The 27726-nt window shown below is 36.6% G+C and overlaps 1 protein-coding gene across 1 annotated transcript in view; it reads left to right on the forward strand.

Annotated features, from left to right (window-relative positions):
- The window catches only part of mad1l1 (mitotic arrest deficient 1 like 1), a 280158-nt gene that overhangs the window by 250437 nt on the left and 1995 nt on the right, over positions 1–27726 (forward strand). The window lies entirely within an intron of this gene.

Raw genomic sequence — 27726 nt, forward strand, 5'->3', positions numbered from 1 at the left:
GTGAAATGTTAGATATTGTCGCCGCTGCTGTTGCAGAAAAAAAGCACGATTATTCCCTCCTTGTTCTATTTGTTCTGGCGAGTATTTTGAGTGTTATTTAAATATACAGTAAAACGTGTAGAAAAGGTGTTTAGACAGAACATGGACCATGACAAAGTGTGGCAAAGTTGATCTAATCAGCAGACCTCTATGATTTGATTTGAGATCATTTCCCATGAAAGAATTGGCTGTCCCTCATTGCAACTATCTCGACAGTCTTCTTTCAAGTCCAGACAGTTTGCCTGACAGAGTGCGATGATATAAGACTTGACTTGAGTCAAGCTTATCTGTATGTGTATCTATAACAAACATTTAACATTTTATGCTGAGCTCAAATGAGCCATGCTTTGCATGATCTGTATTTTGAATATTGAAAAGTAAAACTAAATCCTAGCTAAAACTAAGGCAACGTGGATGTAAAAGTTTTTCCCTTCCAGATTCTTCACCTGTTTGTTTCGGGGTTTGATCACTATTATACGCTGTATAACAGCTTGGCAGGAGACCAGAAATTTCCGTTTGGGTGCATAGGAAGAAAACGAGTTTCTTACCCAGTTGATTACTCCAGCATCTTTCCACTGACAAGAAAGAAAGGAAAACACACAAGAAAAAATGAAAGTTAGATCTACAGAGAAATAATTCCTTTTCTTGTAAGGCTTCTTAAAGTTGGATCCGATTTATTCTTTCATTTTAGAGCACTAACAGCTTTTATTTGATACAGCTTAGTGCTTCGGGAGACGTTCTGCAATAGAAAGTTTAAGTCTAATAAAAGTGTTGCTGTTGGAAGAATAATTTATGTAGCAGGATATTAAGGTTAGGATTTGTTTGAAACAATACCTTGCATCACTGCGCCATTATTTTATCTGTATTGCCAGGCTGAATGCAGCGAACGCTGATTTTGCATTTTATACATTATTTGTTTAGACGTGCTCTATTTTTTGCAACGCAGCCCAACGGAGAATTGAATATACAATTATCGTTTCCGTGGGCAAAGCAAGGAAACACGTTTGAGATTGCCTCAAAACACAATCAAAACTGGATTTGTTTTCAGAGTTGTACATTTAGTGAAAAACATCAGACCTTTTCAGGTTATTTAGAATCTGGAAAAGGTTTTATCGTTGATTTTTTTTCTTCCTAGTCCATCAGTGGGGGCAGTGTATCATAGTGGATGAGTCTCTGTACTTATAACTGGTGGGTTCAGGTTTCTGCTACAGCCACTGCTGTTGTATCTTGAGCCAGGGGCTTTATCCCAGTTACTCCAGTCTACCCAGCTGTATGATTGGAGACAAGTATTGCTGGGGGATGGACACTGCAATGGACCATCCATCTTTCCATCTAGCCAGGGGGTCTTGTGCTCTAAGTTCTCTTAATGCCTTGCTAACTAAGTTAGCTCTAGCCCACTGAACCGTTGTGGCTTGAATAGATCTACTGTACCTACCCTAATGTATCAATAAATAACTCATTTTCTGAAAAGATTGGAAAAGATCTTTGATTTCTGTGACTCTCCCAAGCTTTAAATGGCATTCATGTTCTGAGATTACTCAGGGGAATTTTAGCTAAAGAGTTTAATAAAGGGCTGGACTCCTTGTGTATAACAGTTTTTCATTTACTTTAAAGGTTAAAATACTTCAATTATCGTAACTTAGTGAATTGTGGATTGTCATAATTAAGTTAAGTACTTGGGACTATTTTTTTTTAAATAGCATACAGCATATGAAGGTTAATATGTTTCTGAATAGTTAAAGTGTTTTATAGTGGGCTTTCAGTTTTGTTTTCATTGTTCGGTCATTAGTGGTTTATTACTGAGTTTTGGGAAGCTGTCTAAGACATTTGCAAAAATTAGTGGTCCCAATTGTACAAGGAGAAAAAAATCCAACTACAAGCGTAGTTAAGAGTGAATAAAAATGAATAATCCGCATTGCATTTTGCACTGGAATGCAGTTTGCAAATTAAACCTTTACTGAGAAATAATGATTTACTATTTGTGTTGCTGAAGTCAGTACATTTTCACTGACCACAGTTTTTTTTTTCTTGCCTATTCTGCTCTTTCAGATGAAGATCTGGGATGAATTTTACTTTCTTACTTTTTATCAATATAAAATATAGTAAAATAATAAAGAGCTAAATGATTACAGCCTTAGTGGTGGTTGGTTGAGGTTTTCTTTATATTAAAACAATCATCGTTGAGTCCAGCAGCCATTCATGTAACAGACTTTAGATAAATTAGATAAGATATTCATGAACCTAAGAGAATCACATGGCTTGAGTTTTTTATGGTATTAAGCTGAGAGTGCAGTTCAGGGTTCCCAAAAGAAAACCTGTTATTCTTTTTTTTTACTTATATATATATCAAGGTAGACTAAGGCATCTAAAATAGTTTGCGTGTTTACAGTAGCGGTGTCCACACTTTGTTTCGGTGTTGTTTCAGGGCCCTAGCTAATACCTCACATTGTCCAGAAGAATGGACAGATTCTGAAAGAAGCTCGAGAGGAGCAGATTTCATTTTTTTTTCAAAGGATTGCCTCTTCACACTACTTGGAACAATTGACAAAGCTGAGTTGTTGAGTCCAGTACGCAAAAATCCTTTGAGAATATGTTGGAGGATGTGTTAGAATCACTTTGATTTCATAGCTCAGGCTGAGTGTGTTTATTCTTATCCTGGACATCGTACTCGATTCTCACAGTATGCTCCTTGTGTCAGATAGCTTTTTCATAGCATATCTGAAATTTGACTTCAAGACATTTCAATAGAAAAGGAGAGTGAAATTGGTTAAAATATACAGGCTTGTAATCACTGCAGGTAGATGGTGCCTGTGAAAAAGGATTTGCATTGGAGAAAAATGAGCAAGCTGGTTGATGTTTTTTGATTACTAAAACCTTTCCTTTTCCTGGCTCAGAAAAACAATTTTTTTCCCCTTATTGTTTCATGATAATACCAATAATATTGTATAAAATAATTTTATAACGAATCCTTGTGATTAAGACCTTTTCAGACTCTGAGCAGGAAATTTTGATTATATGAACCGACTTTTTTTTACTGTGTCTCTGTATGACTAATATTATTTCTTGAATAATTGGTTAAGATGGTTCTTACCTAAGAAAGGGAATATACATAGACATCCTTAGGCATTGCTTTTTATATATTGCATTGCATTTATACATAAATGTTTATGCATTAGACTTACTCTAAAGAACAACAGCTGTATCCTCATAGGATGCAGCTATAGATCAAACATGACTGATTATGCATTCTTAATTTATTGTACTTTTTTGTTTAGATATACTGCTTAAATAGAAAAAAAGAGAATACTAGTAGCCTTGTGTACTGTTTTTACCCACTAGGGAAGCATTTTGCTCTTCCCAAAACCCTGTTGCTGGTTTTTAAATGTGCACAGATGCAGTGGGTCTTGGTTATTTCACTGTTGCATCATAGACTGATGACAAAAATAAAGTGCTGCTGGCCATGTTCGTATCAGTGTTGGATGGAGAGTGAGATTAGCAGAATGGCCACTGAAGTCATGTTTTATTAGCTTTTAAATTTTGGGCTGACTTTTAAAGTTAAATTTGCCTTGTCTAACAAAACTCCAGCATCTTCATTAACTTTTACTTTTGCAAGCTGCTGGAGATTATGAATCTGCTTATTTTTAGCTCATTCCGATTTGGTTATGCTCCTGTTGGTTTAAAGCATTCTATTTGTACTTATTTAAGAATAAAATCTGAGGTTATAAATGATGCATGTCTTATTAAATATGCATTCAATTTAGCCAAGAATAAATGTAGTCAAATGTGTATCTTCATTCTTGGATTCATGTTTTAATCATCTATACATTGTACAAAATAAAATATATAAATGGATCTTCATTAAATATAAAGAGAGATTTAGAAGTATATTTTCCTTTTCTAAAACAGTTATGAAAGATTACAGTGGTGAAATACCAACATTGCAGTGCTTAATCATTATGCTTTAATTTGTGAAACCAAGCACTGTTTATGCTAATTGATAGCTTTGCTTAAAATTGATTACGACTGAGTGACAAAAGTTCAGCCTGACATGATATTTTTATTAAAATGCACACGCATCAATCAGTATACAGACATTTAGAATAAAGTAGTAAATAATGTGAAATGTTACAGACTAGATTTAATGGCAATAACTCTAAGGAACAGTCTTTTTCATAAATATATGCAGTATATATATTTGTAGTGCTAAGAATGTATTGCAATCATAAATACAATGTAAAGTTTTATTAAAAATAAAGCTTTGTTTAGCTATAAACCAAGATAAAATGCTTTATGCTCCACTTTTCCTGTTACACTACACTTTTTTATTCCAGCGAACAGCATGGCACACACTAGGTTTAGAAAAAATATATTCAAACTGAATCTCTTTTTCTACCTGACTTCAATTTTTGCCCTACCTAATCTAGATAGTTTCTTGATTAACTTTTAAACTGTCTAGACAGTTGACAGGAGGCCAGTGTTTCTTTAGTTAAGAAAAATGGGCCATTTTCTCAAATTGGTGCTCTTGTTTTAAAGGTTTGGTTAGGCTGGCAGATAGAGTGCAGATCTTGTTGATAACCTAGAACTTCATCTGAGATTTACAGAGAAAACCTTGATTGCTTGAGTTTAAGGTTCCTCACTCATCTGTGTGAAAATGTTTTCTTCTCCAGGGCAACATTTTGTTAAAGTGCTCTCATTTTGAAACAATCTTAGGAAATTACCTACTCTGCCACAAACTTTCTCTGCAACTCTTTAAGCTGCTCTCCCTCTGCACATTTCTGCAACAGCTTTTCCCCAGTGTTAATGTTGTTACTGAAAATGACAGTCAGTGAACTGCTTTCCCATTTCAATCAACAACGCCGAGATGCTCACGAAAACAATCCACAACGATGATGAAGAAGGCATGAGTAAATGAAGCCGAGACGAAATAACTTGTTTGACTAAAACTCGTGCAAAAATTAATTTTGTCTCTGGCGGTTCACCATTACAGGTATAATCCAAGCGCTGTGACTCGGTGTGAATTGCAAGGCGACTCAGGGCTACTGCGGTGTGATAGCTGGAAAGTATCGGGGTGCAGTTTTCTTTCCTTTTCTCTTTTAATGTGAATTGGTCCTTCCTTTCCAGCCAGTGTTTTGGACAACCCATGTCATGAGCCCTTATTTCTAACCCCTTATATACTCTACATTGTGCCACAATGACCTATGCTTTTGAGAGACTGTTGTCACATGTACTGTATGAAAGCGTGTGGTAGATGGTTTACATGAGATCAAGAATCATACCTCCTCTGCAGTAGTGGAAGTAGAGTTGTTTTCATGGATCTGTTACGCATACATTTTTTGTTCCACTGTACAGTAGTGGAATTGCATGATTCCCCTCTTCTCTCCTTTAATGCATGGGAATCGCTCCACAAAAACATTGTTTTCCAGGGGAATTAAGAAATATATCTCATATCTAAGACGCTAGCTAATGTGTGCTTTGAGCAAAGCTTGGTTCTACTCAAGGAATTAAATCAGCTTGCTTCTCTTTTATTGTTTAGATCTGCTTTCTTGATAGCCTGCATCAGATTGTTCAAACAATAAATTGCAGTTGCTGAAGCATACTGTATATAAAAATGCATGTTTCTGTTTATCTGTAAGTTCTGTTGTAGTGTATTAGTGAGCTGTAGGTTTATGAAATCTTTTCTAATAGTGTTTCAAGTTTGTATTGCACTGATTACCAGTGTTTGCTGAAGTGATTTTTGGTTAATTTTTGTGGATTTCAAATATCTTGTAACATTAAGAGGTTATGTTTTTTTTATGAAGAGAGCAATGCAATTCTGGCTCAAGATGCTAAACGTCTGTGTATGATTTTGGAAACATTTTCCTCACTACCGCAAAGCTGCTCCCCAGGGGGCATTCAATGGGCGCAGGCAACATAGGCTTTGTTTGGAAAAGATCAGAAGAACAGACTCTAAGCTTCATGCTTGCAGATCACAGACAATGGTTGAATTAAAACACCACAGTAATCAGAAGCACTGTTCTTCTGGGAAAAATCAGAGGTGGGATCAAAATAGCTGATATTTGACCACAGCCATGCATTGAACATTTCCATATCCCTCACAATTCCAGTGTTGTCTGCTTATTTCTAAGATAGTCGATTTCAGTCTAATGAGATAGTCAGATCATATAGTGGGATAAAGATTGTTTATTGTTTGTAAAACAGTATTAGTGACCACGAGCCATGCAGTTAAACCCATTTTCTTTTCAATTAGATTCTTTGATTTGCACGTCATTGTAAATTGTAGGGACCTCAGTGACAGGTATTTTTATTCTGAAATCATGAGAACCACTATTATTGCACAAAGACAGAGGCCACACGAAAATTGTGGCGCAATTAAGGTACGATTGTGCTGCTAAATTAATTTAGGTTTGCCGCAGCAAGGGTTTGAAGACTAACATAATCACGACGTTTCCATTTTATTTTATAAAAAATATCTACATTACTTGTGTCTTTTTGGTTGTGGGTTTAATAGTGTGGAGTAGGTTTTCTATATAGCATGTATTATAGCATGACTGCAAGCTTTGCTGCAAAATATGAAAAATGTGCAAGGGACAGAATACTTTTGCAAAGCACTGCATTAATAGCAAAATACTGTACCTTAGCAAAGAGCCCGAAGAACATTCTTTAGGTAAAATAATACATTTATCCCTAGTAGAATGAACTTGCAGCTGTTCTAGGAACAGTTAAGTGAGAGTCAAGCTCTTTGGCTGGGTTCATAAGATCTTCTAAAGGTCGGATGACTTGTCTCCTATTTTGTTCTTGTCTCTGATGGATTTATTTATCTTCTATCTTTGCCGGTAGACCAGAAGATATGGTAGCTGTTAAGATTTTACGTTGATGCCCGGAGTTTCACTGAAGCTTCAGTTAATTGCAGGCTCCCAAGTCAAAGGGCCTGGTATAGATCTTTTTCGGGCTATACATGTAACTGTGTTTTCTGTTTTCCATGTAGCTGTTCACTGATGTACAGAACTTGAAATCATCCAGAATTGGGATGTTTTACAAATAAGCCATGCTGTTTTACCCTTACTAGTAAACACAAAAAAATGAATGGATTAATAAAGCTTTATTTAATTAACTACAGTAAATTGATTTAATAAGGTAGGTCTTCTCTTTGTTGCAAGTGTATTTACAGGAAAATTTAACTAAAGAATTTAATTAACTTGCTTGCCAGGATAAATAACTTTACAATAATTAGACAGTGACCTACATTCTGGAGAACTGATAATGCATATCCTGAAACCAATTTTATTGGCAGTTTCTGTAGTTTTACCAGTTTATACCACAGTGGTGACGTTTATAACTTATTTAGAATAAAAAAAACAACTACATATCAAATTATCAATTAAGTTTTCAATATGCAATCACAACACCAATTAACCATGACCTGTTACCTAAGTTAATACAGTATAATGAAATTAATCAAATACATATTAAATGACTATTAAAGCTATCTCAACCAGGGAAAAGAGCAAGAGTCAGAATGACATAAGGGAAATGCACTCACAGTCTCCTTAAAACTTTAAACTTCTAAGTTTATGTCCATCTTCCATCTGCGTGTTTCAGCCCAGGAAAAGTGGTGAAAATTTAGCTAATAATACTCTTATGTTTCATAATATACCCAGGAAAAATAGTTATGACAACATCTTTAAAGCATCAGTGACAGTATGTGGATCTATGGCTTATGTTGTGGAATACACAACTCCACTTGTTTATATCAGCCTCTAAGGAAGTGTTTCTGTGAATGACGAGCCTGATAGACACTCCACTCCCTGTTATAACCTTTATAAATTACAGCACTTGTTAAGAGAGCTACTGCGCTTTACAATGTTTATCTTTATTCTAGAATTAATTAAGCATGTAATTAAGATAATTAGAAGTATTGTAAATATGTGTACACTGTGTTTGGATAGTCATAAATATATATATAAAGACTTGTGCATACCTGCACATTAGGTATTTCAGATAAGATGTACTGTAAGCTGTGTATTATCTTGTGTATTTATAGTAAATTTTTTATAATGCAAAAAAGGAATATCAGATCCAACTTTATTTGTTTTTAGTGCCTGTCAATATCTACTGTATATAAACAGTGCTCTCGAATTTTTATTTATACACCACAATGAAAAAAGAATCAAAGCACCATAAAATGTGTAACAGATCACATAATGGAATTTGCTTAATTTTTTTTAAACGTTATGGGGAGTTGTAACACTGTGCAGTGCAAAGTTACATTTGTCATAATTGAATTCCAGAAATCATGTAGATCTCATTTATTCCCATGTCTTAAGTATTATTTTTTTTTAAAAAAAACATCAATAACAACATTCTCTTCTTTGGGAGTACATTGGAGACAATATGTACTGCAGGCCCCAGCAAAGGTATTGGGACAGTGCAGTCTAAATTAGATTTGTCATGAAAAAAATACTTTCCAAGAACATCTTTTCAGCCCTTGAGGTCATTTGAATAAATTGAGTTTTGGAGCTCTTTATTCTGAAGAAGTAAACATATTAGGACAGATGTTGACTGACAGGTACAGTATCTCTTTTTAGTTTGGTGTGTGTTATTGAGAAATTAAGAACTTGTGAAAGACATGAACATCATATCAACCTGTCCAACTATGACTTTAGTGCTTGGAGTCTGTAGGCAAAAACTAAATTGAAAACCAAATAACTTTTTGTAAAGGAAAAAAAGGCACTTTTGAAGGAAAAATTCAAATTGAACCATAGCACAGAAATCAGGCATACAGTACCAAAATCAGGCATACAGTACTGCAGACATAATGAACCACAGGTACCAATCAGCCAGCAAAACATCTGCAGTTCATAACAGAAAGATTAGAACTAACAAAATAAACCTAAAACAACCGTCAGTGGAATCACCAACCACCTCCACAGCACAGAGGTGAAAGTATTAAAATCCACAATTCACAGAAGTCAGAAAGCCGAATTATAGAGGCTGCACAGCAAGATGAAAAAAAACTTTACCAATACCAAGAAGAGAAAAGCCAGATTAGAATTTGCTCAGAGCTATAAAGATGAGCTGGGAGAGTTTTGGAACAATGCTTCATAGACAGATGAGACTAAGATAAATCTTTACTGTAGTGATGGAGAGGTTAAAGTGTGGAGAAAGAAAGGAACTGTAGATGCTGCAGAGAAAACCACCTCATCTGTGAAGCATGATGGAGATAATGTCATGGTTTGGAAATGCATTTCCGCCTCTAGAACTAGATCACTCATCTTTATTGAAGTAACTAATGATGGCAGCAGCAGAATGAATTGTGAAGCTTACAGGAACATTTTGTTTGCTTATATCTGCATTAAGAAAGTACTTCTATATTTTTCTGAGTGGAAGAAATGCTGGGACAGTTTTGTTAAACGTTTTTTCTGAGAACTGTATATGAAACTCCAATGTACTGTACTGTTTTCTCTAATACCAAAAGGGTTTATATGCATCAATTCAGTGCTCCTGAAATGCAGTAGGGTATGAATTAGAAAAAGAATGAATAAGAATCAGTGTATATATAATAATAAGTGAACACCTAGTTTGCTAGGACTGTTGATGGGGTAGAATCAAGTGGTTAAATAACTGAGTGAAATAATAAACAAGAACTAAGATTGGGCAGCCCTGTCCTCCTAATGGTCAGGAGCTATGTGAGTTTGACCTTTAGTATACAAGTTAGTGGAAACATATCATGGCACAATCTGAAGAGATTTCAGAAGTCCTCAAGAAAGATTAGTTTGGAGAGGCTTACAAAACCATTCCTAAACATTTGGAGCTCCATTTATCCACTGTCAAGACAGAACAGTAGAAAATCTTCAAAACCAGTAGGAAAAGACTGAATAGGAATGGTTTTAATGGAAAATTAGCCAGAAGGAAGCCATTGCTCTCTAAAAAGAACATTGCCGTCCGTCTTAATTTTGCTAAAGAGGACCTGGACAAGACTACTGGAAGAATGTTCTCTGGGCAGACAAGTCAAATATTGTTGTTTTTTTTACCACAATGAGAAAGGTTTTGTGTGGAGAGAATCAAACTACCTACCTCATCAGACCATAGAGTTTGACGGTGGGAGTCTGATGTTTTGGGGTTGTTTTGCTGCCTGTGGACCTAGAAGGTTTGCATCATTGACACAATAATGAATTTGCCAATTCTAGAGGAGAATGTCACACCATGCTTTCATCAGCTGAAGCTGTGCCAAAGGTGACTCATGCAACAAAACAGTGTTCAATCCTAAACTTTTTTAAAATAATCTGAAGGACACTTTAAAAATGCATATACTGTATCTATCCGATGCATAGCTAGCTTTTGATGAATTGTTAAGATGACAATACAAAATATTCATGAATAGCATCGTCCCTTGTATGAGCTCAATTGTCTGTATTCATTAATCCATATAAGCATGATGACTTTTTTTTTCTTTAACAAAGTTTCTTGTCTATTCCTTTGCATAGAAGTTCTCTCTTCTGTATTCTGTGTTGAGATCTAATCAAATTCATAAAGCCAAAGGAGTAAATAATTGAAGTATAACAGCTTTTTATCTTCCTGGAGAATATACCTATTGATTTTATCCATCATTCCTTTGTGCTCATCTATGATCAAAAGCTTTTTTGTTTAAAATCTAAAAAAAAATAAGAAAAGTAGGGGGACAGGGTTCTTATTATAGCCAGAGGCAAACATTCCTGGAGCAAAAGTCATGTGACCCGCGTAGGCTACAGTCTCTTATTTTCTTCTATCTGTTGAACACACTGCTTTGAAATACTTCATCTTTTATTCCTTAATGAGCTATGGGGTTTAACCCAGCTCCAACCGCTTGCATTTATCTGCTGTTTTTTTCCCTCCTGTCTTCTGGTCCGCAAGGTGACCTTCCTGCTCTTGACTTCGTTTCTGGCCAGTTTTTCTGTGGTTTGCGTTCATCACAGCCGATTCTTAATGAGCGGCAGACCTTGTCTCTGCCCAGGCCCATTTCACAGTCGGTGGTGATCCAGTGCTCTCTCAGATGTGTTGCGCTGTGACAGCCACAGTCATTAGCCAAGCTTTGGGGCTGCTGGAAAAGCCCGGCGTGCTTTTCACTTCATTGGGCAAAAAAATGAGATCTTTAGAAATATTACAAAAAGGTGCGTGAGCCTAATTGATCACACAAGCCAGCAGATTCATTGAAAGAGTGTGAATTTATAAAATTACCTTTGCTGCGTGGTGACCTTTTCATTGTCTTCTTTGTATAACCAGATTGGTTCAGTTTATTTCACTTTGCTTTGCCTCGGCCTCGGGTTTTATGAGAGTTAGCTGATGTGATAGCTATTTACCCCAGGCGTAAATGTTTTGTGGTGAGATGGAGATAACACAGTTTTTTTGTAGTGTTCATGCCGAATGCAAATCCTTTATTAACTGATGTGAATTGCCTTTTGTTTTTGGTTAATTATGTAAATGTAGTTTCATTAAGTCTTATTTTCTTATGACTAGTGCCTAGGTCCATAATGCAATAACAGGATAACATAACTTTTAATTCATATACAGTAGAATCTACTTGAAATTCAGACACAATGATGGTGAACAACAGTAAGCTTACATACAACCCCTGCAGCTACAGGGGGAATGAGGATCTGTCAGAGTCATTTGTCATTTTACACAATGTGAGCTCCGCTGTGCCCTTGCAACTGAGTTAACACCGGAGAGCAGAGAGACCTTCACTAACTACACTGCAAACTCACAGACAAATGACAACTCCCATGGTGCTGTGCAGCAGACTGAGGATACCCTGGTCATCCCAAGCCCATCCAGTCCCAGAGGAAACTGTTAGAATCTTGATTAATTCATGTTTTATCCTCGGGTTGAGCCACTGATGTCTGGACAGTAAGCAATTTGCCAAATTCAAAGTTAGGTTAGGTACTGTAGGATTCATGTGTTATTTATTTAGGATGCATTTAGGATTTGGCATGAACACGTTATATCTGGCTACATATCTTAGCTGATTTATTGTTGTCACTGTTTTGAATTGAATCTAATCGAGGAGAATAGATAGATACTATATTGATCCCGTGAGGGGAATTGCAGTGCAGCAGCAGCTTAACACAGACAACACAGCAACAGTGTAACGAATGATACAATAATACTAATACAATACATATAATACAATCAGTACAGTGAGAAGTGCACTACGAAGAGTTACTCACAGTCCAGAACATACAAAGAACAAACCAGAACAGAACAGTACACAAAAAGTTGTATTGCACAATATAAATATAAATATAAATGTATTGCACAGGTCCTGGCATATATTGCACAAAAACGGTTGTAAATGGGAAAAAGAAAAAGAACAGATGTGTCAGTTTACTGTTCAGTCCAGAATCAGGTCACTGTCAATGTTGCCTCTGGCCAGACACAAAGTGGATGCGTTGTACAGTCTTATGGCAGATGGAAAGAATGCCCTCCTGTAGCGCTCCCTGTCGCACCGCGGGTGGATCAGCCTATTGCCGAACGTGCTCTTCATTCTCACAAGCATGTCATAGAGGGGATGGGAGACGTTGTCCATGATGGCCTCTAGTTTGGACACCATTCTCCTCTCAGCCACTACCTCCAGGGGGTCCAGGCCAGACCCAGTGACAGAGCTTGCTCTCCTGATGAGCTTGTTCAGCCTGTTAGAATCCCCTGCTCCAGTCCCAGAGCCCCAGCATACCACCGCGTAGAATATGGCGCTCGCCACAACCGACTGATAGAACATATGTAGCATCTTACTACATACATTGAAGGACCTGAGACTCCTCAAGAAGTAAAGTCGGCTCTGTCCCTTCTTATAGATGGCCTCGATGTTCTTAGACCATTCCAGTCTATTGTCGATGTGCACTCCCAGGTACTTGTATGAGTCCACTATCTCCACGCCACTCCCATGGATGTAGACAGGAGTAGGTTTGACCCTTTTCCTCCTGAAATCTATCACCAGTTCCTTCGTCTTTGCTACATTCAATTGCAGGTGGTTCTCCCTACACCACTCCACAAAGCTGCTGACCAGTCCTCTGTACTCTTACTCCCGCCCACCCTTGATACATCCCACAATTGCAGAGTCATCTGAGAACTTCTGCAGGTGGCATGACTTTGAATTGTATTTAAAGTCCGAAGTATAGAGGGTGAAGAGGAACAGAGAAAGAACTGTCCCCTGAGGAGCCCCCTGTGTTACTCACTACCTGTTCAGACACACAGTTCTGAAGTCTCACAGACTGTGGTCTGCCTGTCAGATAGTCAGTGATCCATGAGATCGTGGAGGTACCGACTTGCATCCCCTCCAGCTTTCCTTAGAAGTAAGGGCTGGATAGTATTGAATCTGTCCTTTGAAAGAGCTGTATATTTTTTACCTACTTACTAATATTTGTAACCTATTCTCTGGTCCAGGTAGACTTTCAATGTTAATTAATCTTTTTGGCAAGCTCTAGGAGATAACTGTAGAGGGTCCTTAGCTGAACTATATTTATCTGTACTATACTTCCACAGACATTAAAGTCTCCTAACTTACAATAGGAAGGAGATTCTCAATGTGTTTTATTAAAGAATTAGAATCTTAATCTTGAAAATGAACCTTATAGATCCTGTTTGTTGCAGTTCATAGCACATTTGGCATGGTTGTATGTCTTACAGCTTGGCATTTGGTGACTGATATTTAGGCACCAAGTATGGAGGAAATGTTGAATACAGTTTGCTCTCTAAGCTGTACCAGTTAAAGATTAAGATATTAAGGTCTCACTGGTTGTTACTGCTTGTTTCATATTCATTCAATTGCAACTTCACATGTCCATTTTGTCTGGAACCAAGGTGAAAAAAGCAAGCATGAGTGATGTATAGAAATGCAAATCTATATAAAACTATATAATACATTTGTTATAAGTAAAGTGTTGTATTGACATTCCTGTCAATGTGAGCTAATAAAAAGCTGGGGATTAGGATGGTGAGCTATTCTAGACCCTAGAAGGTGATATAATTTATATCCTTTGTTGTATTTGTTTCTCAAAAATACATATTTAGAATCTGTTAACAAATGTGTTCTTAGCTTTAATGCATTATGGGATTAATCTCACTGTAAAAAAGTGCTATTACTTTTTTAAAACGTATTTCATAAGACTTGTTTGCTTAATGAATCATTTAGGTATATAGACAATGCTGAATATGATAGTTGTATATATTATTTATTTGCTTTTTTAAAAAAAAAGATTGTGCTTCAAATGAAAATAGGCTTTTTGACCTGTAAGGTTAATCAAAATGTTACATGAAATTTTATGTAGTGATTCAATCTGCTGCCTTTAATAACAAATCTGTACAGTGGATTTATAGCAAGTTCATAAATATTGTACTTCTATTTCAAGTTCATGAGAAAGTGAGGAGCTGTATTTTGCCTTTTTGAGGTTTTGAAGATCATTGATAAAAGCATAAAAGTTGTCTAGATTGATTTAAATTACCAAGTGAGCTAAACTCTTAATTAAACCAAATTTAGCAAGCAATTGAGTTTCTTCAAAGGACATCCAAGTTTGCAAGCCTTCAAAGCTGAGCAGCATGATTGAAAGCAGTTTTATTTGCCAATAGTTCCTTGAAACTAGAATGATCTGATGAGGCCTCAAAGAATCTAAACTTACACTTGCAGTTTTTCATGCTCTTCTACAGTAATACAAAGTACGGTATATTTTTATTGTTGAGTAATAAAAATACAATCCATTCTAGTCCTGCAGTTAAAATGATGTGTGACCGCACAAAATACAAATACAAAATGCCGCTGTAAAGCTTTTATTTCATTGTTTGTATTTGTGTTTTCATTTTTAAGTATCATCTCGACTCTATACAAAAAGTAAAACTTCATTCAGACTTGCATGTCTTCTAAGGTGACCTGGACCTCTGTAATACAGACATGGTAGAATTGATTTTCATTAATTGGATCTCCTTAGCGTGGGATGAAGGCATTCTGCATTTTTTAATCCTGTGTTACAGCTTGACTCGCATCTCTCTCACCTAGCAATATAATACTTTTTGTGAACAGTCGTCTAAAAGGTTGAAATAAGTTTTTGTTGTTATTATTATTTTGAGTAAGTCTGGGCTTGTATAAAATCTGGAACACAACTGACTTGTTGTGGCAATAGTGTGTATGTTTTTAAAGTCATTGTTCTCTGTGATTTCCACTAAATGTCAATATAACACAGATATAATTGTATGTATTGGTTTATTGAATTCATACATTAGCTATGTTTTTCTTATATTCGTGTATAAAACTGTTATCTTAATAGTTATTTTACTCGACAGAACATAACCTATTAACAGAACCTTCCTACCTATTCATTATGTCCCTAAATGTCAAACATAAACAAGCTTTGGACATGCATATGTTGTAGGACAAAAAAATAATTGCAGTTTAGACCTTGCAATGTCAGGTTTACATTGGTGATTAGAGGTTGAACTGTTCCATCAGGTACATTAAAGGCCATTTTCATTAATGTATTGCATGGAAATAACATTTTGTACAGTTTTATAATCAAAGGACTGACCTTAAAATAAAACCTGTGGAATTTAAACTAGTATATTGCTTATACAGTAAGCATGCATTGTATTTCTGCAATACAAGCTTTGCAAATCATCTTTCAATGCAACAAGGAATATCCATGAGAAATTATTGAATATGACTCAATGTTCTATAATATGTGAACTGTGATCTTTGTATTTTGAAAATGAGGAAAAGATATTCACAGAAAAAAATCTCACATGTAAGATAACTCTGTTGAAGTCATTCAACTCTGTAACTCTGAAGATTTTAAGCATATTACTCTTTCTCTGAGTTAAATATGTGAAAACATTGTTAGAAATGTAAAATATTTTCCAACATACTACTCATACTTTAATCAATACTTTCCAACATACTTGACAGCATTCTCCAGTGCTGAGAGAAATTGCAATTCAACTGTAACTATACTGTGCCTTACCCACAGGTAAGGAGACAAACACAAAACACAGCTGTAAGGTAAAAATGTAAAAAAAAAAACAAAAAAACAAAGGCCTCTCACTCTCTAAGCTGTAGCTAAACTTTTTTTTTTTAATCCTTCTCTGTCGTAAGCCAGGCAGCTGGACTGCTTACTGGCATCTAAACACAAGTTTCTTACAAACTCTTTTAAAAATTCAAAAAAATTCCAGAACAGCTCATGCTCAACCGGCTTTTCTTGGGGTCACTTCCTCGCTCCCTTCTTCCTAAGCTGTGGCACTTGACAGAGGCTTGACAGCTGGAAACCTTGTACTTCCTTGTTTTTAAGTGTTGTTTCCACCAGTTGGTCATTGGACATGAGGTCATTCCCCATTCTCTGGAGAATTTCCTGTCTTTACTCACCACTCTCTTACGTATGAGTAATAGTAGCTAATTGATCTGAGGATCTCATCCAGCAGTGTCTTGGAAGAGGCCAGGTGCCTTTGTGCAGAACACGCCTGCTGTTCTCTGTTTTAAAACCACTTTCATGTATTTTCATTCTTTCCAGTGGGATGGATTTCTTAATGCCATCGAAAAGATTTTGAATACTTTAACCACGTCTCCTCATGCTCTTCTCTATTTAAAAGTATATTTTCTATCTGAAAATATTGACTTCTTTTAGCCCTTCAGAGTAGGACATTACTTTCGCTCTTCTCTGGACTGATTCTAGAGCCAAAATAACCTTTTTATATCCGGGTGGTCAAAATTCTTTCCAGTGTTGTTGGTCATGCTAGTGGCATGAAAATCATGCAGTGCTTTATATACAACAATCCTGTGATACAGATGCTGCGCATGATCCTGATCGAAGGCTGCTGCAACTCAGTGGAGTCGGGCTGCCTACGATCACTACCAGTGGAGCTGGGCAGTAACTAACCACTCTTTTCAAACTGTCACACCTGGACCTCTCCATTGGCTGGGGATTATTACTGGGGTGTGTCATACCAGTTTCGAAACTGCTGGAGGTGAACACCCAGTTGGCAAACGGCAGCGCATTGACTTAGTCCAGGCTACAGCATACCGATTGCACAAGCACACTGCTCTCTTGATACATGTGGCCTATTGCTTAGATTGAATTTTTTTTCTTGATTTTCACCAGCTTTTACACTTAACAAGTCAAATCAGTTAATCAGGCTATTTTTCTTTTGATGCTCAGTATGCCATCCGAGCTAAACTGAAGATTTTCTTTCCTTAATAATGTCAGCAGCCAGAGAAGGGCACTTTAATGAACTTCTTTAAGTTCCTGTCAGGCACCCTTAAAAGGTTCGAGATGACTTTTGAGTGGTTTTGTGCCTTAAATGTAACAGCTTTGATAAAACACGACAGCTCAGTGACAAGAAGAAAACTGATCACTTTTTTTTCCACTCCATGCTCAGCCTTTGGTGAAAATTGTTTAGTCTCTCCGAATTTTCTTCTCTTTTTTGTCTTGGCTGGAGGTGTTGACACAACCTTGCAGAGTTGTTAGGAGTTTTACTTTTAGGTGACAGGTCATCTCCTAAAGGTCAAGCATTTTTAATAATGCATTTTTGGTCTGAAATGTGCACATAAATATTGATAAGGTCATATTCTGAATATGTTTTCTTACAGAATGCTTTTGACCTTTTCAAATATTATTGTATGTCTATTTATTAGAAAATCAAAGGTGGATCAAAAGCAGCCAGTACAGTCTGCCTGGAAGCTCATACAATTCTTAACTATCTAAATGTGTTTTAGAAGAATTGTCTGTATCATTAAGGACATGGGGAAAACACTTCTTAAAGAAAGTAGTAAATTAATTTGATGATATGTAAGATCAACCACGGTTCTGTTTGCTTCTATGCTTTTACAGTAAAGCATGAGCTGCAAGAGAAAACTAAGAAAGTAGATTCCTTGTTCAGTCGTATTCCTTATTCGGAGTATCTGCAGTTAGTCTGTTCGATCCTTTGGACAAAGCGTAATGGTGAGTCTGAGTATACATACTTTAAAAGCTTGGATCAGTAAAACATTATTTAAGATTTTGGGGGTTACTTCATTATGATTTTATTTAAAAAAATCCCAGGGCAAAATATGCCTAATATAAACGTCACTTAAATTCACAGTCTCTCTTGTGCCCTCTAAAACTGGGAGTCTGATCACAACAAAGCCTTCAAGGTTATCCCACCCAACACTGCTGCAGGATAGTTCAAACCGAAACTTTTTTTTTAATTATCCCACAAACAGTTTTATCACTCCCCACAGAAAAGAATTTAATTGTAACCCCTTCAAAAAATCTTTGTAAAATAAATACGAAACAAAATCTCAATTAAAGGATATTGAGTACTTTAATTAAGCCGTTGTAGCCTTAGGTGAGGACATTGTTTTTAGGTAATGACCACAGCAGGGTAATTAGGCATCCCTTGGCAAACTGCTGGGATTTAATGAACCCTTTGAGGACAGTACCTAAACAGTGCTTAGAGCACTCTGATCTCTGTTGCTATTTTAATCTATGTACAGTTCTGGGAAGATGGGCCCTGGTGTGAGTGTGTGCATGACTGTGTTTGTATCTGTGTGGGCTCTGTGATGGGCAGGCATCCCATCCAGGATGTACCCTGCCTTGTGCCCATTGCGTGCCGAGATAGGCTCAAACTCGCCATGACCCTGTATTAGATAAAGTGGATAGAAAATGGATGGATGGATTCACTAAAAAAGGCAGTTTGAGGGAGGCATTGAGAGTAACAATCTCTGGGCATAAATTGATTACACAAATTTAAGAATTAAATAGGTATTTTTTCTTATAAATTTCATGCAACTTTAACTTAATCCTAAATTTCACAGCCATGAGTATTGAACCTTTTGTCTGCACAAGATATTTAGGTTTTTATGCACGAAGACAAGCATAGAGGGGAACTGCAACGCTATTTTTATATCCCGGGGCTTGAAGGAATCAGCAGCGATGAGTGCATTTCAAATCACGATAAAAGAAAAATGTACACAGTTACGTATAAAACCTCCAATTTAACTTATACAATAGATTAAATTTACAGGTGTGTGTGGCTTCATATTCTGCTATTCAGAATGAGGCCAAAAAACTTCCAGTGACGTGCGCAGCCCAATTAGATTGTAAAAAGCAAACTTGTGAATACATCACTTTTAATCCAATAGAAATATTGGATGGTTCTGCAAGATGGTTTTGCTGATAAATGGAACTTGCTTGTTAACTCTGCCTGTAGATCATGCTGGAACATTTGTGCGGTGAAATGTCTGCTGCATAACCTGTACTTTTTTGCTCCTACAGTACATCAGTCATTACAGTGAGACTAGTGAGCAGGAAGGGCTGCATCATGGCGAGACCAAGGGTTTGAGATAGCAGTGGCAACTTACAGTACTGTAATAATGTCAATGAATTTATTTCACTACCGAGATTTAATAACTGGTCTGAGAAATTGGGACTGCAGTTGCCCTTTAATGGTTTGTGTATATTATTGCATGACTGGTATTTCTTTTTGCACCTCAGTAGGGAAAATCCCCCTTTTTGCCAGGTTACATAAGATAAGGTCTGCATCTTTTCTTCTTTGTTTTCTTTGTTTAAAATATGATTTTATGTTTTGCCATTTCTTTTGGTAGAGTACAAGGTTGTATAAGTCCAAGAACAGAGTAGTTTTTTTTTTCTTCCGAAATCCTGCTGTGAGGATGTGTGATTAGTTCTCTAATGGATTTGTAGGGGAGCTGGATTGCTTCAGCATTTAACGATGGGCTTGTGAGAATTGGCATGTTCTGCCCTTTGGGTTGCCTGTAATAATGTTATAGGAAGAAAAAAAGTCACGTACAGTCATTGTTTATTGTGGGTTCAGCAATTTGAGCAAAATTAAGTACACATTAACGTCAGCAAGGTACTGTATTATTTTCTAACAAGTATTGATTTGAGATGAATATTAAGACCTACGTCCTGCAATGAACTTTACCCTAATTAAAACTAAAGTGCCCCTGACACTGCCACCGGTAAGGCAACACCTTGACAACATTCAGCTGGACCTTCTGAGTGTGATGAAACCAAAGCTTACTACCGAATCTCTCAGTCTGAGCCTCTCCTAACTGGGCTTTATAATGCAGTGAACAGGGCTCAGCTAAATAAAGGCATGGTTCACCTGTCTAGAATTCTTATTCCTCATCCAGCTGATTCTAGCAATTTGGTTTTGGACCTCAGTCTCAGTTTGAAATTTGAAATATCTATACCTCTTTTTATGTTCTATATTTCTGATTGAACACTGCAAGGATTTGCACATGATGTATGTATCTTTTAGTTTCTATTTTTACAAATTGTGCAAGTAAGTGACTCGTCTTCTGTAATGCAAATACATGTTTTTAAATAGGTAAATACTATACTAATGTAAAAAATATTTTTTCATTGACATTTGCTTGCTTAATACATTATTCAAACTGCTGGATGTCTTTTTTATCATGCTTTTGAATATTAAAGACTGATGCAGATCAACTCAAATTAAGGACTACACTATTTGCAGACAGATAAAAGAAGACTAGGCTTCTTGAGATCCCTTGAAAATATTATTTTTTGGTCCTTGGCTGCTTCACTTTTTGCACATGTTCAAACCCAGAAATAAATAAATTAAACAGAGTTATTATACTTAAACCTAATTACAATTTCTAGAATGTCAATTTGCAGTATGAAAGCTCCAGTGGTTGTCAGTGTGTGTTCTGAAGGGGAAAAGAAAATTGATAGAGAAGTGTCAGTGCTGAAACTGTTGTAAATTGGACTTGGTGTTTGAAAGCTAATCAACCACTAGAACTATAAATGTATTCCAGGGACATCAGAAGTGCAAATCTGTACCACATACTGTATCTTAATTCATTATATTTGCTAGCAAAAAGACCTTAAAGAATATGGCATCCTAATACCCTCTGTCATGACATGCACTATATTATAATGTAGTTTACATAAATAAGGAAAGAACCCACTATTCATTTTTTACAAAATGAATATGCAAACAAATAACAGTATAGGTGACATTTCTTAAATTACCTACTGTAATATGCACCTATTCTCCTTTGTGTCTTAATGTTAATACTGTGTGTTATAAAATAATCTGTATACAGTTTCTACTGCAAAAACTTCTTGCCAAGAAACCCACATCCTGCGATACCAGGTAGAATATTCTTTTAGAAAGTCTAAAAAACTAAAGTTTTTTCAATATATAACACATTTCCTCAGTAGTGGTAGTACATGCATATGTGAATTTATGTTTTTCTAAAGTGACTTATAGAAGTATTCTACTAATACAACAACTTACTGAAACTCACTGCAAAGTTTCAACATCTTGTTCCTGTCTACGTTTGCAATCATGACACATAGGACTTTATATTTAAAGTCCAGGGAATCCATTCCAACCTAATAAAAAAGTTCAAAAATGGCGATAACATCTAAACAAGTTATATGATCAAAGGACATTAGAAGATTTGCAAAGATAGTCAATCTTTTTGCTATGAAAACACAAATTAATTACTTGTGCAAGATATTTGATGTAAAAGGTCAATAAATTAGTGGAATGGTCAGTGTGTAATCAAAGTGGTTTCACTTGTCTCTGTAACATATGGAATTTCAATCCACAACTAAATAAACCTGAATAAAGTGGTACTAAACCACGTCAGGCTCCCTTTCCAAACTGAGCAGCTGGGCAAGCAGGAAGCTGGTTAGAGACACCACTGTGATGCTAACAGTGGGAGGCCATGTTCATACACTGACAATGTCCCAGACCCTAAACAAAGCTGGCGTTTGTGTTGGATTAGGAATGATGAAGCCATCACTCGTGAAGAGTTTGTAACAAATTATGTAAATGACACTGAAGACATGTGGCGGAAGCTTTTGTGTCAGACAAGGGCAAAAATAAATTTTGGTCCAAAATGCAAAGCCTAATGCCTGAAACAATTACAACACAGTATGCAATCCAAACAACACCAGACATGAGAGAGAAGTGCAAGAAGCTGCCACGTGAGAGTGGTGCTTTTACAAGGAATGGTGAGCAAGAGTGAAGTGTTTGGGGGATGTGATGGTGAGGTAAAGTGAGAAAACATAAAGAGAAGTGCAGTGTGAAGTGTGCGTGACACAAGTGCAGTGTGAAGTGTGCGTGACATAAGCACAGTGATCTTGTAGCGAGTTGCGAAAGAGTCCTGAGTTCGTGTGCAGAACGCTGGATATATCCATTTGCCTGTAATTTTGGAGTCCTCTGTGATTCTGGCAGGAGCCTCAGTAACACAAATGGCTCAAGTTGCTGATTTGTCGTGAGCAGTGGTGTCACAGGTGATGGAACATCCAGGGAAAGACATCATCAGCACAGGGCAACAGTGGGTGGCATCACATAGTCCTGCGTGACTTTGCAGTGTAAGTCAGAACAGGTGAAAACCTGCAGATCCAGTGACTGCAGGCATTGAGCATCCAGTTTCATCAGAAACAATCCCCCAAGAACTTCACCAAGCAGGCTGCCATCGTTGGGCCGCAGAGCAAGAGCCCCTCATCACATCTGGCATTGCCAAGTCAGGTGGTGCAGTGGACCACCGTGTGGTCGAGAAATGTGACACGGTCAAATAAATCATCCTTCACCACCTTTCAGTTTGAAAACATCTGTGCTCATAATTTGTAAGTCAAAATGTGACATTACTGCTAAGGGCTAAAAACTTTTGCAAGGCTCATGGCAAATATACCTGGTATATTTGTTTGTACAGACTGAGCAAGGCAAAACATTATTTAGGTTGTTGACTGTGGCACCACCTAGTTCAGGAAGCAAAGCAAGCCTACAGCCAGTCAGAGATCATTCATGTCCTCCCATATGGCTTTAAGAGCCCTGTAAACTGACAATATAAGACAAGCCGAATTCCATTTTCAGGGACTTTGGTCACAAATGGTAAGACAAAGTGAGTAGAATAGAAGCAGACTTTCTCTAGCTTGAAATGAAGGGATTAAAGTAATCACAGCATATAAATATTTTTGTGTTAAGCGCCTTTTTTTTATCTAACAATGCGCAACCGATAACCTCCAGGCTGACAGGGGATCCTGACTGCTGAATTAAATTCACAGCTGTAGACGGGCCTGTGGCTAGAGTCAGGTTTAGGAAGTTTCAGTAATGTTTCTTCTAAATGAGTCACACATCAAGCTGCACAGGCTACAGCACTTCTAAGGCGCTGTCACAACTCCGGGTTGACTTTTTTCATGAACATCTTTCAGGTTTGTTTTGTTTTTTATTTGGGATTATGGTATACGGAAACTGGCTGTGTTTCTTCCTTTTATGCGATATCTTTGTGCAGAAACCATCCAAGGATGAGTGAAAACGCAGAGTAGCCCCCTGAGGTCCCAGGATGATTTTTGTCAATTCAGCTTTAATTTTTTCTTTTAGAAAACCAAAGGCAAGCTAGGACTTTGGCAGCACGTAGCTGTTGAACACTCTATTTTAAAAGAGGCTTGGTTTATCTTCTTTCTCCTTGAGCCCTACAGCATTCTCAGTTTGAAGTCTTATCGCAGTTCTCCAGTAGGGTGATATCTTTGGTTTTGCTTTTTATTTGCTTTCTAAGTAAATATACCTTCATAGACAAAAAGATGTCACATAGATTACAAATAATGTGGTACGGAAAATGTTGACCACAATTTTGGGTTCAAGAAGGAAACAGTGTGTTTATTGTAGATCACCTGAAAGGAAAGATAAATTGAATACCATTATGCTCTTAGTCTATACTTTGCACTTATCGACCCTTTTTCTTACAATGAGCTGCCATTTCTGCACCCTGCAAACCTTCTCTCCATTTCTCTGTCGACGTTTCAGGTGTTTACAGAGCACTTCCCTGTGTTGTTTGTCTCAGTCTTGCAAGTCTTTTTTTTCATACATTTATATTGGCACAGGGGTAGTACTGTAGTATTTACATCTTAATCATTTTAATAAAGGAGAAAGATTCCAATTTATTGGGGTAGGTGGGACTGATCAGCTCTCAACATTTTCAGTTTACCTGTATCTTTTAAAGTAGTATTAATACTCCCCAACATACACACAATTTTACAGCTTTACTTTTATCTATCTAATGTACTTTTCCAAAGTGGTTTACAAGAAGATATAATGGGGAATTATGCTTCCCTATAATTGGTAAGACACAAATGAGTTTAAACTGGGACTTGAAAGGTCTGGAATATTGTTTTATTTAAATTTGATCCCAGGCTAAGTGCTTTCTGTCATCCTTTTCAGATTCTCACCTTGATGTGATAGAGTGTGACATCAAAGAATATTCTTCATTCATCGGTCTTCTTTGGGCTGCATTTCCGTATGAGTGTTTCTTTATAGACAGCTGGCCAGGACTGGAGCACATTCTTTTGAACCTGCTTGAATAGTTGCTAACAACAGGAATTCAATTACCTCATGCCAAATGTCTGTTTTCCTTTAATAGGCCATTAATCTTCGCCACATTTTTATGTCATCATTTAAAAAATGCAAGTTGGGTTTCCTTCATCCTTTAAATATTGTAATAATAGGTAATACCTACAAAGCTCACAACAGTTTTTGTTCCTTCTTGTTAAATAGTTGTTGTTGTTTTTTTTTAAATGCTATTTGAAATACACTTTATTATAATACCCCTGAAAATCTCATTTTCAGGGGTATTATAATAAATGTTTTTTTTAGTTTTTTAATACCTAAAAAACAAAGGAGAAGAATTTCAGCTACTAAGATTCCTTCTAGGAAGCACACTGATGGAGCACTCACCAAATGGCCTTATTTAATTATCAGTGATGGAATAAATATGTTCATGAAAGAATGCCCTCAGGACAGCAGCATGTTCATACTTTTAATCAGCATTTTTTTTAATTTGACATACAGTATATTATTCTAATACCTGAAGGACTTGAGATTCAACTCCTTTATCTTTCTCAGATACAAAAATGACTAGTGGCAGACACAAACATAAAACATGGAGCAGAAAGCATTATTTTATAAACGTTTTTTTTAAAGGACTCGTGTCTTTCAGAGGCAGTGAATCTAGGGCTTCATTCAGGAGGCACTTCTTCATTTACAGAATTGCGAAGGAATGGAACATATCCATCCTCCCGCAGCAGATTCCCTGGAATCCTCCGAGAAACAGATTGTCAGTTTTATTGGATCAATAAGATACCGTATGAGCAATCAAAGTTGTCAATCAAAGGAAAAAAAGGAATTCTCTCATTTTAACATTGTGCTTTAATGATATACTTCAAAAACAGAATCGTGTAAAATGAACTTGCCACTTGTGTTGAATAGTTTTGTTACCAGATTTAAAAAAAACAAAACAAAAACATTGCAACCCGTCAATGATGCAACAGTAACTGTCTGACACTGTCTGTCAGCTTTTCATGACAGTGCTATGGACTCAGGATGCCAGGTACTGACTGTAACATTCAAGCTCTCCACCAGAGCTGCCATCAGTTCTGAGTTGTCAGGATCCACATAACCCCCTGATGTCTAAATCTACAACACAGACTTAAAAGCCGCGTTTGCATCTGACAGCTTTAATGTGCTCTTAGAAATGTTTTAATAATGGTGCAGAAATTCTCAATAGCCTAAATCCATGGTTTCCAATTAATTAATCCCATGAGATGGACTCCTTCGAATTCCTTGACAATAATTCAGTACAAGATCTTGATATTTAGATGACTGAACTTTTAATGGACACTTTTGGAAATGAATGGTTCTGCTTTTTTTCAATAGTTTATATATAATATATATATTTGTGTATATATTTTAACAAACCTGGGGGAGGCTGTTTCCATTGCAAATGTTAGGGTTGTTATGAAATCACTATAAAAGTCAGCATGTATAGCAAGCAAATAATAAAGATGAATAATTCCACTCTCTAAAGTCAGGGATTACCAAGTATTACATGTGTAATCAGTCGTAATCAGACTTAAACAGGACAGTATTTATTAGTAGTAAATAAACGTTATGACGTTTATTTACTGTTTGGTTTTACATACACTGTTTGGTCTGTGAGATCCAGTTCCTTCAGTTATATAAAATCTCAGAATTCTGCATCTTTAATCCCAATACACAAACCACCTTAGCAAGCCAAAGAAAGAGAACCTGCAGCCTAAAATACAAAATGGATCCCTAACAGGACTAAATCTTCTGCTCTAAATAGATGCTGATAAATGAACGGGAACCAATTTCACAAAACATTGGAGATATGGTTTTAGCCTGTAGGTTCCACATTAAAGCAAATCTGAATGAATAAATAAGACTGCAGGCTGTCTTATATAACAAGGCTCAGAGACCGACACTTTTTCAGAGTTCAAGATTACTCAGACAGAAATGATTGGGAAGGAGATGAATCTCTTTCAACGGCTCTTCTTCTGGTGAAGGTGATGGCGATGATCCATTTTTGCTTCCTAACCTTTTTTTCTTTCTTTGTACCTGTATTTACAGTGTTGATCCATTCTAGCTTGGGGGATATCTTAAACACCTCAGGGAACATTCTGATCACTGTTAATTATCTTTGTTTTAAGGTGGCTGATTTAATGATCTGATAGTGACTTAGTTCAACCTGAATTTATTAGGGATGCCCTTCAATCATGCGTGTCATTCCTCTTTTCTTCCCTGTTTACTTGCCTCATGGCTCAAGGATCTCAGGAATAGGTAGTAACGACCCAGAGCCAGATAATGCCCGTTGTTTCAAGTGTTCAGAATAAGCCAGTCGAGCTGGGAAGGGCAGACAAGCTGATTCCAGCTGAAATTCAAATACCACCATCTATTGCAACTACATATTAGTATATTCACTGAAGTGCAACAAGTTGACTTCTGATGATTTTTAGGATTACATTTACATACATTGTACTCTTTTGTGTAATTTAGTTTGACAATGGTTTCAGTATAAAAGGTACAACGAAATCCCAAGTATTGTAAGTATGATCTGCAGACTTCTTTTTGATGATTTCTTTTCTCTGAAGGTATTAATTTTAAAGCACTTCTAACATTTTCCAGTATAGAACCAATGAAACATGGTACATGGTCTAGCATGAGAGCAAGAAACCAGCCCATGACTGCGATGAGCAGGTATCACAGCTGAAGATGTTAAGTCATCACTCTACATGAGAAGCAGTATGATAGTTCCTGAGAATATTGATTTTCTTGGCTGGCAGCTTCAATATCAATGTATCGATGCTAAAAGACCATGTGAAAGTCTTGTTCTTTGTTGTCTTGTTTTTCATGAAGCTGCTTTCGCCTTTTTCATATACAGTATGGTTGAATTTTAGTTGCAATGTTAGGTACATTGCGTTGAAAACCTGCTGTGTTCAACTACTGTTAACTGTAATAGATTTAAATTGTAGTTTTATGATATAGTCGACAGACGAAATGACTGACATTTTCTTTGGTTCTTATGTATCATCAGTTTTACCTTAGCAAGAATCTCTGTAGTTGTCCTCCCAACCAAGAATATATACTTATATTTTTAGACGATGATGCAAAAGACTACCATTATTTTTTTCCTAGTTGAAAATACATTAATAATGAAGGCAGAAGTATTATTTTTGTGTACCTATGGTCTTCTCTTGAGTAAGTTCCACAGGAGATATGTACCACACAATCACACTTTGTAAAAATCCAACACATCTTTCAGTTGAAACGTCCTCCAGGACAAGGAAGATAAAATGGAAATCTTTTGTCACTGTTTGTGCATTTTCGTGCCCTTCAGATATA

The sequence above is a fragment of the Atractosteus spatula genome, chromosome 18 (genome assembly GCF_055471065.1).
Source record: "Atractosteus spatula isolate fAtrSpa1 chromosome 18, fAtrSpa1.hap1, whole genome shotgun sequence".
In the NCBI taxonomy this organism is placed as follows: domain Eukaryota; kingdom Metazoa; phylum Chordata; class Actinopteri; order Semionotiformes; family Lepisosteidae; genus Atractosteus; species Atractosteus spatula.